The sequence below is a fragment of the Diabrotica virgifera genome, chromosome 7, assembly GCF_917563875.1.
Source record: "Diabrotica virgifera virgifera chromosome 7, PGI_DIABVI_V3a".
Lineage (NCBI taxonomy): Eukaryota > Metazoa > Arthropoda > Insecta > Coleoptera > Chrysomelidae > Diabrotica > Diabrotica virgifera.
In genome coordinates, this window is record NC_065449.1 from 34,034,217 (window position 1) to 34,048,736 (window position 14,520).

Here is a 14,520-nt window from a genome sequence, read left to right on the forward strand (position 1 = left end):
TTCTAACATTCTAACCAAAAATGGTAACATTGTTCCTGTGTAGTGATCCTTTCCCAATTGAAAATGCTTCTGCTTATAATTTGTCTACACCGTACTGAAGATGACCAACTAGTCTGATATAAGTATATACGGTTGCCTTGCATAATTTTATATTTATTTTCTTTTGTATTCACATTCACTTTGCGAATTTTTGCCAATGATTTTCCTTCTTTTTCCACTTTAGCATTATAATCGCCAATTATTACTTTCAATTCACCTCTAGGTAAGCGTTCGTATTCGCCATTTAGCTGTTCGTAGAAATAGTTATTTTTCTACGGCCGTGCTAAAAGAGCCACTTTCACGCACGTGTTTCGTTTCCGAAAGTTGCACTTTCCCGCACGGCATGCGTGAAAGTAAAATACCTTGTAATATGGCATTATAATATATTATAATACATGCAATAAACTAATATTTAGATAATATTTACTAATTTATTTCAAATTTATCTTATTGTGTTCATGTTTTACTGAAATTAGCGCAATAATTCGATGAAATTAAATTATTTTGACACAATATTTAAAAGTAATGGTTTTGAATCGTCGGTCGTCATGGAAACCAATATCATCGTCGTGGTAACCCATTATATTGAAAGTGTGGTTTTGACAACCTTGCCAAAGGAATAATTTGTGTATTTTCACTTCTAAATAAAAATTGGTATAGCTCTATTTTTGTGGCTTTTTCCAAACGTACGGCTCTAGAAAAAATATTGTTCCTAACTCATGCGGAAAGTGTCTTCCCCGCACTCGACTGCTTGCCCGAACTCTGCTATCGCGTCGTTCGGGTCAACGGCAGTCTCGTGCGTGAAAGTATCACTTTCCGCACTAGTTAGGAAAATAACTATTTCCTAACAAGTGCGGAAAGTCATACTTTTCCGCATGCAATTGCAGTTTGCCGAACGACGCGAAGAGGACTTCGGTAAGCAGTCGAGTGCGGAAAGTAGACTTTCCGTAAGAGTTAAAAACAATATTTTTTCTACAGGCGTTTAAAAATTGACCAAATCTTAATCAATTAATTAAATTAATATGAAAATACATACACAAATTAATTCTTTGACAAGGTTGTGAAAACCAATTTTTCAATATAATTGGTTAGCATGACGACGATCTTGGTTTCCATGACGACGATTCAAAACCACTGTTATTGTCTATTGATTTGACTTTCGAATATTATGTCAAAATAATTTTATTTCATCGAATTGTAGCGTTAATTTCGTTAAAACATGAACACAATAAGATACATTTGAAATAAATTAGTAAGTAATATCTAAAAATTAGTTTATTGCATGTATTATAATTATTTTAAGGCCATATTAAAATATCTAAATTCAGTGCGGATAAGTAATGCGGAAAATTAAAAATTTCTAAACTAAAACGCCTGTGGAAAAGTAGACATTTTTGCACGCTCGTAGAAAAAGATCTTTTGTTTCGTCATTCTTGTCTTCTGATGGTACATGAATATTGATAATAGTCCAGTTCTTTTTTATTACATCTAATTCGTATAAAGTTCATTTTTTTACATTAGGGAAAAAATATTAGTCCCATTTAATTTTATTAAATGGTTTTTTTATATCCTCTGTCCATTCAGTAACATATTTATGGACACATGTCTAGCAAATGTCAATTTTTTCCCTTTGTGGTTTTCCCTTTTTAACCTTCGTCATATCAATTTGTGTGTTTTGTATTTAGTCTATTTAATAAAAGTTTTAATAAATTTTTTCTTTTGTTAGCTGGTTATCTTTTTATTGAATGTAAACATTTCTTTTAACGATTTATCGATATGAACGTATAGACCAGGCGATATGTGTTTTGGGTTGGGTAAATCGTATATAATTATATTTTTTTGCTTCACTATGGTTTATTTTTTAACCAGGAGGAGTAAATTAAAAAGACAGATTCACACCCAAGAAATTCACTAGAATAATAACCAAATACATCTTCTTTTTTGGTTGATCTAGTTGGCCCTCAACAGTAATCCATAAATATTATATTAAATTAATACGTAGCTAAAGAGTTCCAAAAACAACTCTTTTTTATAGAAAAGCAGACTAACAATCTAAAAATTAAAGGAATAACACAGAAAATACAAAAATCGCCGATATAACTTAATTAAACTATGAAATGTCACTAGTATCAAAATTTAATAAATGTCATTAGTGTCAAATTTTTTTAACAGTGGACTACATAGTAAACTTGCGTAAATTTGAATCACTCCTCTTGGTTAAAAACAAACATAGCATTAAAATATTATTAAAAATAATAATTTCACTATGTGCACACTTCAGAAGACGGGTTAATTTTGGAGCAAAATAATGTTGCAATAAGTTTTGGAAAAAACGTTAACTTTTAATATTTGAAAAGTTTTTAAGCATAAAAGGGCATTTAAACTTTCAAATAAAGTTCGAATAATTGAAATCCGTTGAATAGGAGAGGCTATGGAAAATTTTAAATAACTGCAATTTTTAAGCTAATGGCCCGCTTACACACTACATCTTGCCTGAAAGCATGCCTGCAGAGACTCGTTTGTGCAGGTAAGAGCGTATGTATGGACGGCAAGACGGTATAGCGCGCAGGCCTCCAAGCGCGGCCTGTACTCTTGTGGGCGGAGGTAAATTCCTCACCAACCAGTAAAAACATATAATCCGACAGGTATTTTCCTCACCAAATTTAAAGGTTCCTATTAATCCGGTAGGTATTTTCGTCACCAACTCACTCAGGTAATAAAATAAAAATATAGGTTTGATTTAAGAATGTCTATTATGAAAGCATCCGAAATCCGAATTCAAGATATTAATTTCCTTACATTATAATAATAGTTTATAATATAGATTATTTCATTCATAAGAGATTCTGACCAATAGAAAGCTACAGAAATCTGAATTAAATCGATAATTTTTGATAATCCTCCCGTTGTTAAGTATATTACGTCAGATGCCCTTCGTTGCTACGAAAAAATACATTCAGTGACATTAATGACAATTAATGTTTTAAAAATTATAAAAGTGATGACTTTCAATCGTCAAATATTGACAAAAACTGTGTGTTTAATGGTACTTACATAAATAAATTACAATAAAATTTTGGTTTTGAACAGTTTTATTCATGAAATAATCGCAACAAATTGCACTCGACCTCTGAAATTAATATAGAATTTTTGCTCTCGTGACACTTTGACATAATTTCACTCGCCTTCGGCTCGTGAAATTAAAACTGTCAAAGTGTCACTCGGGAAAAATTCAATAATTTCAGAGCTCTTGTGCAATTACTACTGATAATATGCAAGACGTATAAATTATTATTGAATATTTACTATAATAAGACAGACACTTTACAAATTCCATGCTAGTCATTTGATTAGACTGATATCTTATTAATAAATTTACTACATTTTTCAATTTCAGTTTAACTTGTTTATCTTGGATATTTTGCAATATGCAAACTTTAAATTTTAACATACGTAACTACCTGAAATTCTTTAATTTTTTCAAAGAAAATATATATGGATGGATGCGTATTACACAACGATAAATTAAAATGCGGATGAAAAGATTCGCAAGCATTCGTAATACGAATAACAAAAGAATTTGCCTCTGTCCACAAATATGGGGAGAATATGGCATTTTCGTCTATATAAGTTTCAACTAAATAATCAACATATCTATCTTAAATTTCATTTCCTGGTTTGCATGACATTAAATCAAACACAAAACAATCTGATACGTCTTCTGGTTTTATATGTAAGGCCAAAAGTATGTTTGAGCCACTTGCCTCTTTCAGAATCATTTTTATATTCTGATATTAATTCAAGAGACCAAGACATTTCTATACCAAAGTGTTCGGACACATTTCAATGATTGCATTCCTTTTCAAAATCTTCAAAAATTTTACTAGCATTAAACTCAATTTTGAGAGCTTTAAAAATTTCTGATTTTAACAAATAAAAAATATTGTTGTAAATTTCTGTATTTTTTTTTTGGTTGGCAGTAAACAGTATAATAAAGAAATATAATGCCCATTAATTAGCCCATGAATAATGAATAATTGCAATGTGCCATCCATATAATAAAATTCAATGTGGCTAAAAGTCTTATATTTGTTTCACAACTACATACAATTATCCTACTTTTGACACAGTTTATAAAGAGAAAATTTTCCCTCTTGGTTGTTTTTTGAGCACACCCCGTCACAAATTCTTGAGCCTCATCAATATTGGAAGGAAGTCGACCAGGCATCATTTTTCGTTGGTAATTATATATTTTTTCTTATGTAACTGACAACAATCGTAGTAATTGTTTCAGACAAATTAGCTGCAAGTGCTTGGCGTATAATTTTTGCTGGTTTTTCAATTCTCTGCGGCTGTACGTTTACAATAGTTCAATAGAAACAATATAAACAATTTTTCGATCTAACTTCTGACAATCTGGTTCATGATTATGTTGTCGGCTACTTCTAGATATTGTAAAAATTGCACCAATAGTAAAAAATTTCGCACTAAAAGTTGTTTTATCCTCCAGAATCCAGAACACTTCTTCACTTTTTAAAACTTTCACTTTATAAAAAATAAAATTTTCAAATACCAATACCGCATAAGGTTTACCGCGATCACTTTCTATTTAACATGCCATTTTTGTCAAAATTCCAATTGTGACTAAAAATAAAATACTATAATTAATTAATTAATTATTATAATTATAGGTACCTACTGTAATTTAATAGTAGATAAATAATTCAATTGAATGCCTTTTATTAGTAAAATCTACCTGAAATAACTGAAATAACCATTTTGGTTTTGGTGAGGAAAATACCTGTGGGATTATGACCTTATAAACGCAGGCAAAAGATTATTTTGGTGAGGAAATTACACCCGCCGACTCTTGTCGACATGCTGAAGATTTTACCTGTGCAGTTTTAGGTTCTACAGTTTTACTTGAACGTGTGGCCGGAAGCTCAGTCCGTTCTTCAGTTCCTCAATAGTTTTCAAGGTGGATAGACCAAGACCAGACGAAATGAGTGACACAAGAAGTGTTTCAAAACAATTCTTAATTGAATTTATAGATTTATACAAACCTTTGCCGGCATTATGAAAGGTGAAGAGTAGAGAATATTCCGACAGGAATAAGAAAAATGAAGCAAACGCTTTAATGACTGAAAAATTAAAAGTAAATCAGTATAGGCTGTTTCATCCGTTCTAAGACAATCACGCCAGTCTTCAGGATCTTCTCTCAAATCTTCGATTAAGTTAACATGTGAATGTATATTTCCCCGCAAGAGCCACTTTTTACTCCACTTACTTCTACAGCGTCGTTGCTTGTTTGTTTGTTGCTTTTTAATTAATAAACAGTACAATAACGCTTCAATTAAAAATCCTCTTCCGTGCTGCTGATCGTGTAGAGTTCTCGAAAGACCTGAAGTTTGCGCAGTCCAGTTTTTACGTAATCTTCACGTGTAGACATTTTTTTATCTCTTTTAGTTTATGAGCCAGAGCCTTATTAACAATTTATAACAATTTTTTGACCACTCGGATCGAAATATCCAACCTCGAAATTCGTAATCAGCAACCAAAATCCATAAGAAACTGTTGAGTTTGTCCATCAGAATTGAAAGGACACGATGACCCCTCTGGCGCCTAGACTAGGACATCACCCATTATTCTTGTCGCATTCTTGGGTCAATTCAACGCCTACTTGCACAAACGCAGCCTCAATTGGGAAAGAGAACATTGCTGTTCCACCATAACAATACACTGGTGCACACCTCTACCTTCAGCAATGAAAAACTTGTGGAATTGCGCTACGAACTTCTATCCCATCCACCGTTTTCTTCAGATTGGGCCCTGTACGACTTCTTTTTGTTTCCAAACTTAAAAAACTCACTCTTCGGGCAAACATTTAAGTTGAGGAGTTAATCGCCGCCATGAAAGCCTACTTTGCATACCTCGAAAAAGCCTGTTTTTCAGACGTGTTTAGAAGTTGGAGAATTTGTGGGTCGTATAGGTAAGTGTATCTAGCTAAAAAAAGACAACATTGAAAAATAATCGCCACTTTTCCAAAATTTTCGTTATTCTTTCGGAGGCTAAGTATCTGTCGAACGGCACTATTAGTAAAAAAATAGAATAACTTTTTCAATTTGCAATTTAGCCCGATCAAAGGACAATCTGACCCCAAAAAAAATAAAGGAAGGATGAAAATTTGGGAATAGGTAGTTGAAATTGTTTATTATTATATAAGAAAAAGTTTACAATTCTACATCCCCCCATTTTACAAAATGGAGGGGAATACCCCTTCTCGAAGTTGAAAAATATACATTCAAGATAAGACCGGAATTGGATATAATAACTAATTCTGAACAACTTTTGCTCCATAGAGTTTTTACGCTAAGTCAATACTTTTCGAGTTATTTGTGAGTGAACATGTTCATTTTTAACAAAAAAAAACATGGTTTTGAACGGTTTTTCGGAGATAACTCAAAAAGTAAGTATTTTATCCAAAAACTTGTTCCTAGAAAAAATATAGCTTATAAAAAACTGAAAAAAATGGTGTATGCATGAAGTCTGTAGATCCAGCAGAAGCACAGTTGTAGCTAATGAAAAGTAGGGTCTTCTTCGTCAAATTCCAAATCGAATATTTCAGTGTGAAATAACCCAAAAACGGAGCACTTTTCAGGGAAAATTCATTTTAACTTTTTAAAGTATTTAAAAATAGGTTTATTTTTGTTATTTAAAGAAACTTCTAACATTAAAAGTAAGTGAGTTACGCACAAAATATTGTTGATCCCATTTATTTTTGGTAAAAAAATCGCGAAAATCACCCCCTAATTCGCATCACAAATAAATTTTATCATTACCACTTGACAAGTTACTTTGCTTATGTATTATTTATATGATCTGTAAGTTTCATCTTTTCAAAGTGCTTATTTTTGAAAAAGCTGTTGTTGAAATGGCTTAAACGAGCAACTAATCACAAGTTTAGGCAAATTTTGAACAAACAGTCATAACATAATCAATTTTTGTCTAACAAGAAAATAAAAAATCAAAAATATTCAGAAAAGCAAAACGAACATTTTATTATTCTTTGAGGTTTTTGATATTACTAATAATTTTTAAGTAAATTCCATAAAAAATTCCATTTTTTTTCAAAATTAAGAGAAAGTGTTTTATTTTAGACCCAGTTTTTTTTTCAAAAAGGAGCCCTTTGAACCAATGAAACTTATAGATAATATAAACAATACATAAGTAAAGGAACTTGTGAAGCGGTAACGATTAATTTTGTTTAAGATGCTAATTAGGGGGTGATTTTCGCGATTTTTGTAGCAAAAAATAAAAAAGACCAGCAATATTTTGAGCGTAACTCGTTTACTTGTAATATTAGAAGTTTTTTTAAAAAACAAAAATAACACAGGTTTACAAAAAAAAATAAACTGTGGACTATTTGACGAAACTATATGACAAAGGGTTTTTTGGGGTCGCTGATCACGAATCCGGGATCCGCTGATCTCTATCACATCAGATAAAGGTCATTTCAAGGTCAAATCAAGATAAATCAATAATCGCTCTGAAAAAGTATATTAGGGGGTTTTTAGGGTCGTTGATCAAGAATCCGAGGTCCGCTACCTTCTCTCACGTCTAGCTCAAGGTCATTTCAAGGTCAAATCAAGATAAATCGACACAATCGCTTTGAAAAAGTATATTAGGAGGTTTTTGGGGTCGCTGATCACAAAACTGGGGTCCGTTGAGCTCTACTGCGTCAGGTAAAGGTCATTTCAAGGTCAAATAAGTTTTGTGATCAGCGACCCCAAAAAAACCCCTAATATACATTTTCAGAGCGAATGTGTCCATTCATCTTGATTCGACTTTGAAATGACCTTGAGCTAGACGTGAGAGAGGTCAGCGGACTGCGGATTCGTGATCAGCGACCGTAAAAACCCCCTAATATACTTTTTCAGAGGGACTGTCGATTTATCTTGATTTGACCTTGAAATGACCTTTACCTGATGTGATAGAGATCAACGGACCCCGGATTAGTGATCAGAGACCCCAAAATTCCCCTTGTCATATGGTTTCGTCAAATAGTCCACAATTTATTTGTTTTTTTGTAAACCTGTGTAATCCTTTTTTTAAACACTTTAAAAAAATTGTAATGAATTTTCGCCGAAAAGAGCTTCGTTTTTGGGTTATTTCAAATTGAAATATTCGATTTGAAATTTGACGAAGAAGAACCTACTTTTCATTGGCTACAACTCTGCTTCTACTGGGTCAACAGACCTCATGCATACACCATTTTTTTTTTTTTTTCAGTTTGTTATAAGCTATATTTTTGTAACATTATTTTTTTTGCTAAAATACGTACTTTTTGAGTAATCTGTGAAAAACCGTCCAAAAACATGTTTTTTTTTTGTTAAAAATGAACATATTCACTCGCAAATAACTCGAAAAGTATTAACTTAGTGAAAACACTCTATGGAACAAAAGTTACTTAGAATTAGTCATTTTATACAATTTCGGACTTATTTTGAACGTAAATTTTTTCACCCCCGAGAAAATATTTTTCACCCCGTATTTCCCAATTTTTGTAAAATGGAAGGGATGTAGAATTGTAAACTTTTTCTTATATAATAATAGACGATTTCAACTACCTATTCCCAAATTTTCATTATTCCTTTATTTTTTTGGAGGTTTTCGTAAAATTTTGTGTTCCCTGATCGTGCTAATTATTAATGTCATTTGCTCCAAACTACATTTTTAAAATCATACATACTTTGATTATTTATATTTATATCGATATTCACTGAAAATAGCACTAAAACAAAAATCGCACTTGAATGTTTGTATCTAAAACTAAAAAACATCGTAAAAATCTGATTCAAATCGTTTTCTGGTCGACTAGTTCCATTTTGTTTTAGTGCCCGTATAAACTTGCACTGAACTGTGCTCTCGGAACGTCCATATCATATTGGCTTTGGCTATAAAACGTTGCATTCAGGTTTATACAGGAAAATTAAATAACATCGAACAAAAATTCGAAAAATTTACATTTTATTATGTTTAACTTGCGGTATTTTAAAATTTTGTTATTAATTGGGAAATATAAAATATTAAAAATCCACAATGCTAAAGTTTTCCTGTAATTGGCTGTATACCATGTAATACAAAAAATAGTAAAATCCTTTATAAAATGCGGGTAAAAATCCGGGTAGCCTGCGAGGTCTTTAGGAATTAGTCGCCTAAATTTGAGCTTGTGCTTTCTTAATGATACATCCCCCTAGATTATTTAAGACATTTTTACACCTCAGTCACCCCCATTGTGATTTCTTTTTTTTTTTTAATTTACACAAATTCCAACAGCTACCAATAAGTTAAATAAATTCGATAACTTTAAGTCAACACAAAATTGTTTTTTTAAATCTTAGGTCTATTGACAAAAAGATTTGGTTACTGACTTTAATTCTCGGGTACATACATTTGTGTAATGTAGTTTGCCTAACAACCTACACTAACAGTATACGTGAATACATTTTTAACTATTAACATCTAGTTTAGTGAATTTCAAATGATAATTTTCACAATGGAGTGTGTTGTTACATCATTTCTAACTTTAACAAACTGCACACCATAGTCTTTAAATATGACAGGTTCATTTTTCAACTTCCTGTGGAACTGTCATTTCCGTCTTGTCATCGTTCAGAGGTTTCTATCCATTTCATTGTCACTTGCTGCTACACTTCCATCATGTGAACAAGTCGAATCACAGCTCAGATGTTACCTGGGGCATATTAGCAAATATTTCAAACATCCACGCTTAAGTCAGTAATCAATGATTCCTTAACGGATTACTTTTACAGACCTTTGACCCTAATATTTTTGTAAATTAGATCTTGGTGGTTAGCATGTAAACTTCACGTAAGTATAACCTACAACTTTTCTTAATCGTAGTCAAAATTTTAAAATCTTTGCATTATTTAACCAGGTTATATTCATTTTAGGTAAGCACTGATGATGACTGGTAAACCAGTCGAAAACTAGTTATGTGATTTTACTATAAAATATTAACTTCAGAATATTATCAATACCTATATAAATGGTCCATTAATAATAATAATATTTCGATCCGATATAAATTTTTCGAAATTTTCGACCGTACTGCTCCTTTTAACCCATCCTATATATAGAATGTTAGGTTTTGTTTTATTTTTCTGCTTGGATATTGATAATAAAGAAGGTATTACTTGAAGAGGGCAAAAATACTTTATCCAACGATTTACACTCGTAGTAACATTAAAAAATTATAAAATACTAACCCTGTAGAAAAAGTTTAAAATATATATTATCCAAGAAGCTTCACAATCGCACTTCATTATTATGCTAAAGCGTAAAAGTATTTAACAGAAAAGTTTTCGAAAGCTTGCATAAATTTTCGTTTCGGCGAATACTTTAACTCATTTAAATAAAATTTCTGCACTATTTTTCACTCTTCAGCGAGTGCGAAACACGATGATAATTTAAGAGGTGGTGAGGTCGTTATTTTCGAAGAAATTAATGGGTCTGGAATCGTCATTTGTATGTATAATTTAAGAAACAAAAAGTGGAAAATCGCTCTAATTGATTCAATTAAAAATTCGAAGAAGAGAAGTCGAAAAATTTGTCATTAAACAAAAACGAAAGTCACCATAGATTTAAAGATGGCAGGTTAGTTCAGATAATAGATTGAGCTTTAAAAGATCGAAGTAGAGAACATAATTATATAAATACATCTATAGTAAGAACTAACGCATACAGATAATGGTAGGGGAGCGAAGTATGCTAAATGTGCAGTAACTCGAGCGCTTTGGGGACCTATTGGGTTGTGAATAGTAGGTCCTAAAACCAAAAAGAGTTAAGTAAAGTTTTACATTTTAGTGGGGAATCTCCATTTTTAATTTAATTTTCTATTTCCAATTATTTTTACGTACAGAATCTAAATCTGGAATAAAAATTTGGGGCACCTATTTAAGATTTTAAAGTAACCCTTTATAAACCATCACCTCCTTGGGGGGTCGTGTTTGGTACCATTCGATAGATTTTTCAAAAATATTGATTATTTAAATATCGCGGGATTTGTATTTAAAATTTTAAATTTACGCCCTACCCCTCTCCGTGGGGGTCATGTTTGGTATCATTCGATAGATTTTTGAAAAATATTGAACACGTATTTTTTAGTTTTCGATCTAATATTCTTTTCGCGAATTATTCGCTTTCTTTTTGTGAAACTTTTTAACTCACCGATTTCCTTACATAACACGAAAAAAACAAACTGCATATATTAAATATTAAAGACTCCGCTTTTGGTTAATCAACAGCCAATTGACAGAGTAAACAGCTACACATAGCTTGGTACTGTGACACTCACAACCTGGCCTATTTCTTTCCGAAGCTTCCCGTCTGCATCTAAACATTCCGTATATGTATTTGGACCATAGGAGTTTTCTATTGGTTCGCTGCAGCACGCGGTAATATTTTAACCAATAGGCGGCGAGGTCCCAAACGCATATACTGAATGTTAGTCGGTCCCAAATTCATATACGGAATGTTAAATATCGTACACCGAAAAAGATAAGTTTTTTTAGAGTCTTTTAAAAGGAGATTGATTTTAAAATACTTGTTACTGTATTATTAAATAAAAATAAAACAATTTATAGTATTTCGAATGTTATTTGGTGCGAAATTCATATGCGGAATATTAATATTATTCGTAGACCAAAGAATGGGACTTTTTATTAATCAGTTAAAGGAGACTGATTTTAGAATACCTATTTTATTAATGTATTAAAGAAAAATAAAACAATGATTAGGTACCTATTTGGTGCGAAATTCATAAATGGGATGGTAAGATTTGAGAGACATATTTCTTTATTTGACTAAGGTTTCGCTTTCTCAGAATTTTTAATGACTTGCACGTGTTGTTAAGTATGTTTAGATCTGTTTTGGCTGTGTTATAATAGGTCTGGATCCCGCGTATGAAAAAAAAGTTGATTAATAGCAAGCTGAAAATTTGTTAATAGCTTAAGGGTGTCTAGTCGGATAAACTTTGATATATGGGAACACTGGAACAGGGGCAGTTTTAATTGTGGAACAGGTTAAAAATTTGGAACGGTCACACCACGAAAACGGCACATTTATTTTGTCCGACAAAACAGACTTAGGGCCGGTTGTTCGAACGCTAATCAACAATGATCACTATCAAATATTTAATTACTGTCACCAAAACTGTCAATGTCAACTTTTATTGGGTTGCTGAAAACATAATTGATTAAAATTATGAGATTAGTTAATCAATTAACATAACACAATTAACATAATTGATTAAGTAATTTCATAATTGTAATCAATTATGTTTTCAGCAACCTAAACAAAGTTGACATTGACAGTTGGTGACAGTAATTAAATATTTGATAATGATCATTGTTGATTAGCGTTCGAACAACCGGCCCTTAAACTCTCCGAACAGAGATTTAACTCTCATGCAAAAATCAGACTGCTATTTATCACCTGTCATAATTCCTGTCATTTGACATATTCTACATGTTTCACTCATTAAAACGCCCATTTGGTGATAAATAGCACTCTGATTTTTTCATGAGAGTTTAATCTCTGTTCGAAGAGTTTAAGTCTGTTTTGTCGGACAAAATAAATATGCCGTTTTCGTGGTGTGACCGTTCCAAATTTTTAACCTGTTCCACAATTAAAACTGCCCCTGTTCCAGTGTTCCCATATATCAAAGTTTATCCGACTGGACACCCTTAAGCTATTAACAAATTTTCAGCTTGCTATTAATCAACTTTTTTTTCATACGCGGGATCCAGACCTATAAGTGTGTGTGATTATATTCAGATGAATATAATCTTATAAAATGGTGCAAAGGTTTTAAAATTTTGATTACGGTTAAAAATAAAATTTGTAATATTAGGTATATTTTGATGGTTAGCATGGTAAGGTCACGTGAGTATAACCTACAACTTTTTTTAACCGTAGTCAAAATTTTAAAACCTTTGCATCATTGTATCAGGTTATATTCATTTTAGGAAGGCACTGATAATGATTGGTCAAGGTCAACCAATCGAAAACTAGTTCTGTGATGTAGCCCTTAAGGGATTTTAAATAAATACCTTTTATAAAGGACTTTATTCGTTTTTTTGTATTATTCAATAATTAAAGAGAAATAACACAATGCAATAGGAAATAAAACAAAATATATTTACAGAAATAATACAGTAACAAGTATTTTAAAATCAATCTTCTTTTAAAAGACTCTAAAAAACTTATCTTTTTCGGTGTACGATATTTAACATTCCGTATATGAATTTGGGACCGACAAACATTCCGTATATGCGTTTGGGACCTTCGCCGCCTATTGGTTAAAATATTACCGCGTGCTGCAACGAACCAATAGAAAACTCCTATGGTCCAAATACATATACGGAATGTTTAGATGCTTCCCGTCTTTACCAGAGAACACCATTCGTTTCCACGGCATTCGGAACGAGGGTTACCGAAGTATATAAGAACGTGTATTTTAAAATGTATTAGTTATTGGTTATAGTTGTCGGATTTAAATGTCGTTTTGGTTAGTAAAATCATAAATTTGAGATTGTAAATAAATTAGATGTGTTAGTTTGAGTTATTTGTAAGTATTAAATAAGTGATGTAAAATAAAATACTATAAAGTAAGTCTTCCTTTATTCAAAATAGAATTAGAGCCTAAAAACCTAAATAATAAAATAGTAAAGTCAACCGCGTAAATCAGTACAGTACCAACAAGTACCAACATAAACAGCCAATGGGACCACTCTACTGAAATAAAATAATGCATAGGAAAAGTAAGATCAGCGTTTGTAAAGATGAAGTCTCTTTTCAGAAGTCATGATCTAGCACTTGTTACCAATAACCAGATGCTATGGGCCATTCCACGAACATACGCCTGTTTTGGATTACTTCGACAACAAATATTTTACTGTGCAACATAAGAAGTACGAAAGTAAATGGCGCTAATAATTATTCCAATAAACAACAATGTAATTTGCAATTTACTTTCGTTCTTCTTATTTTGCACAGTAAAATATTCGTTGTCGAAATAATCCAAAACAGGCGTATGTTCGTGGAATGGCCATATGTATTTTCTACGTTATTATACGGAGTAGCTTTCTGAACCTTTAACCCGTGAGCAGTCTCGCCGTTAGAAAAAATGTAACATTTTATCCTTTTCCGTGATAACTTGATGAAAAATTTTGTAACCTAACTTTCCACTTTCTTTAGATTTATTGGTATCTTTTGTTTTTCGACACGTCACTAAATCTTCCTACTGCTGCCCAATCCATTCGGATTTTTCTATTTTTTCAAAATGTTGCAGGACTGAAAATAAAGCAGACAGTAAGTTGAATTTTTTACGTATATAAGAATACTGTACCTTTCATTTGCGATATGCAAAATTAAAATCGGTGACCTTTGATAATTATT

The 14,520-nt window shown here is 31.8% G+C and overlaps 1 protein-coding gene across 1 annotated transcript in view; it reads left to right on the forward strand.

The window, feature by feature from the left end:
- Positions 1–14,520, forward strand: part of LOC114326465 (protein still life, isoforms C/SIF type 2) — a 684,303-nt gene that overhangs the window by 134,805 nt on the left and 534,978 nt on the right. The gene's annotated exons all lie outside the window — the stretch shown is intronic.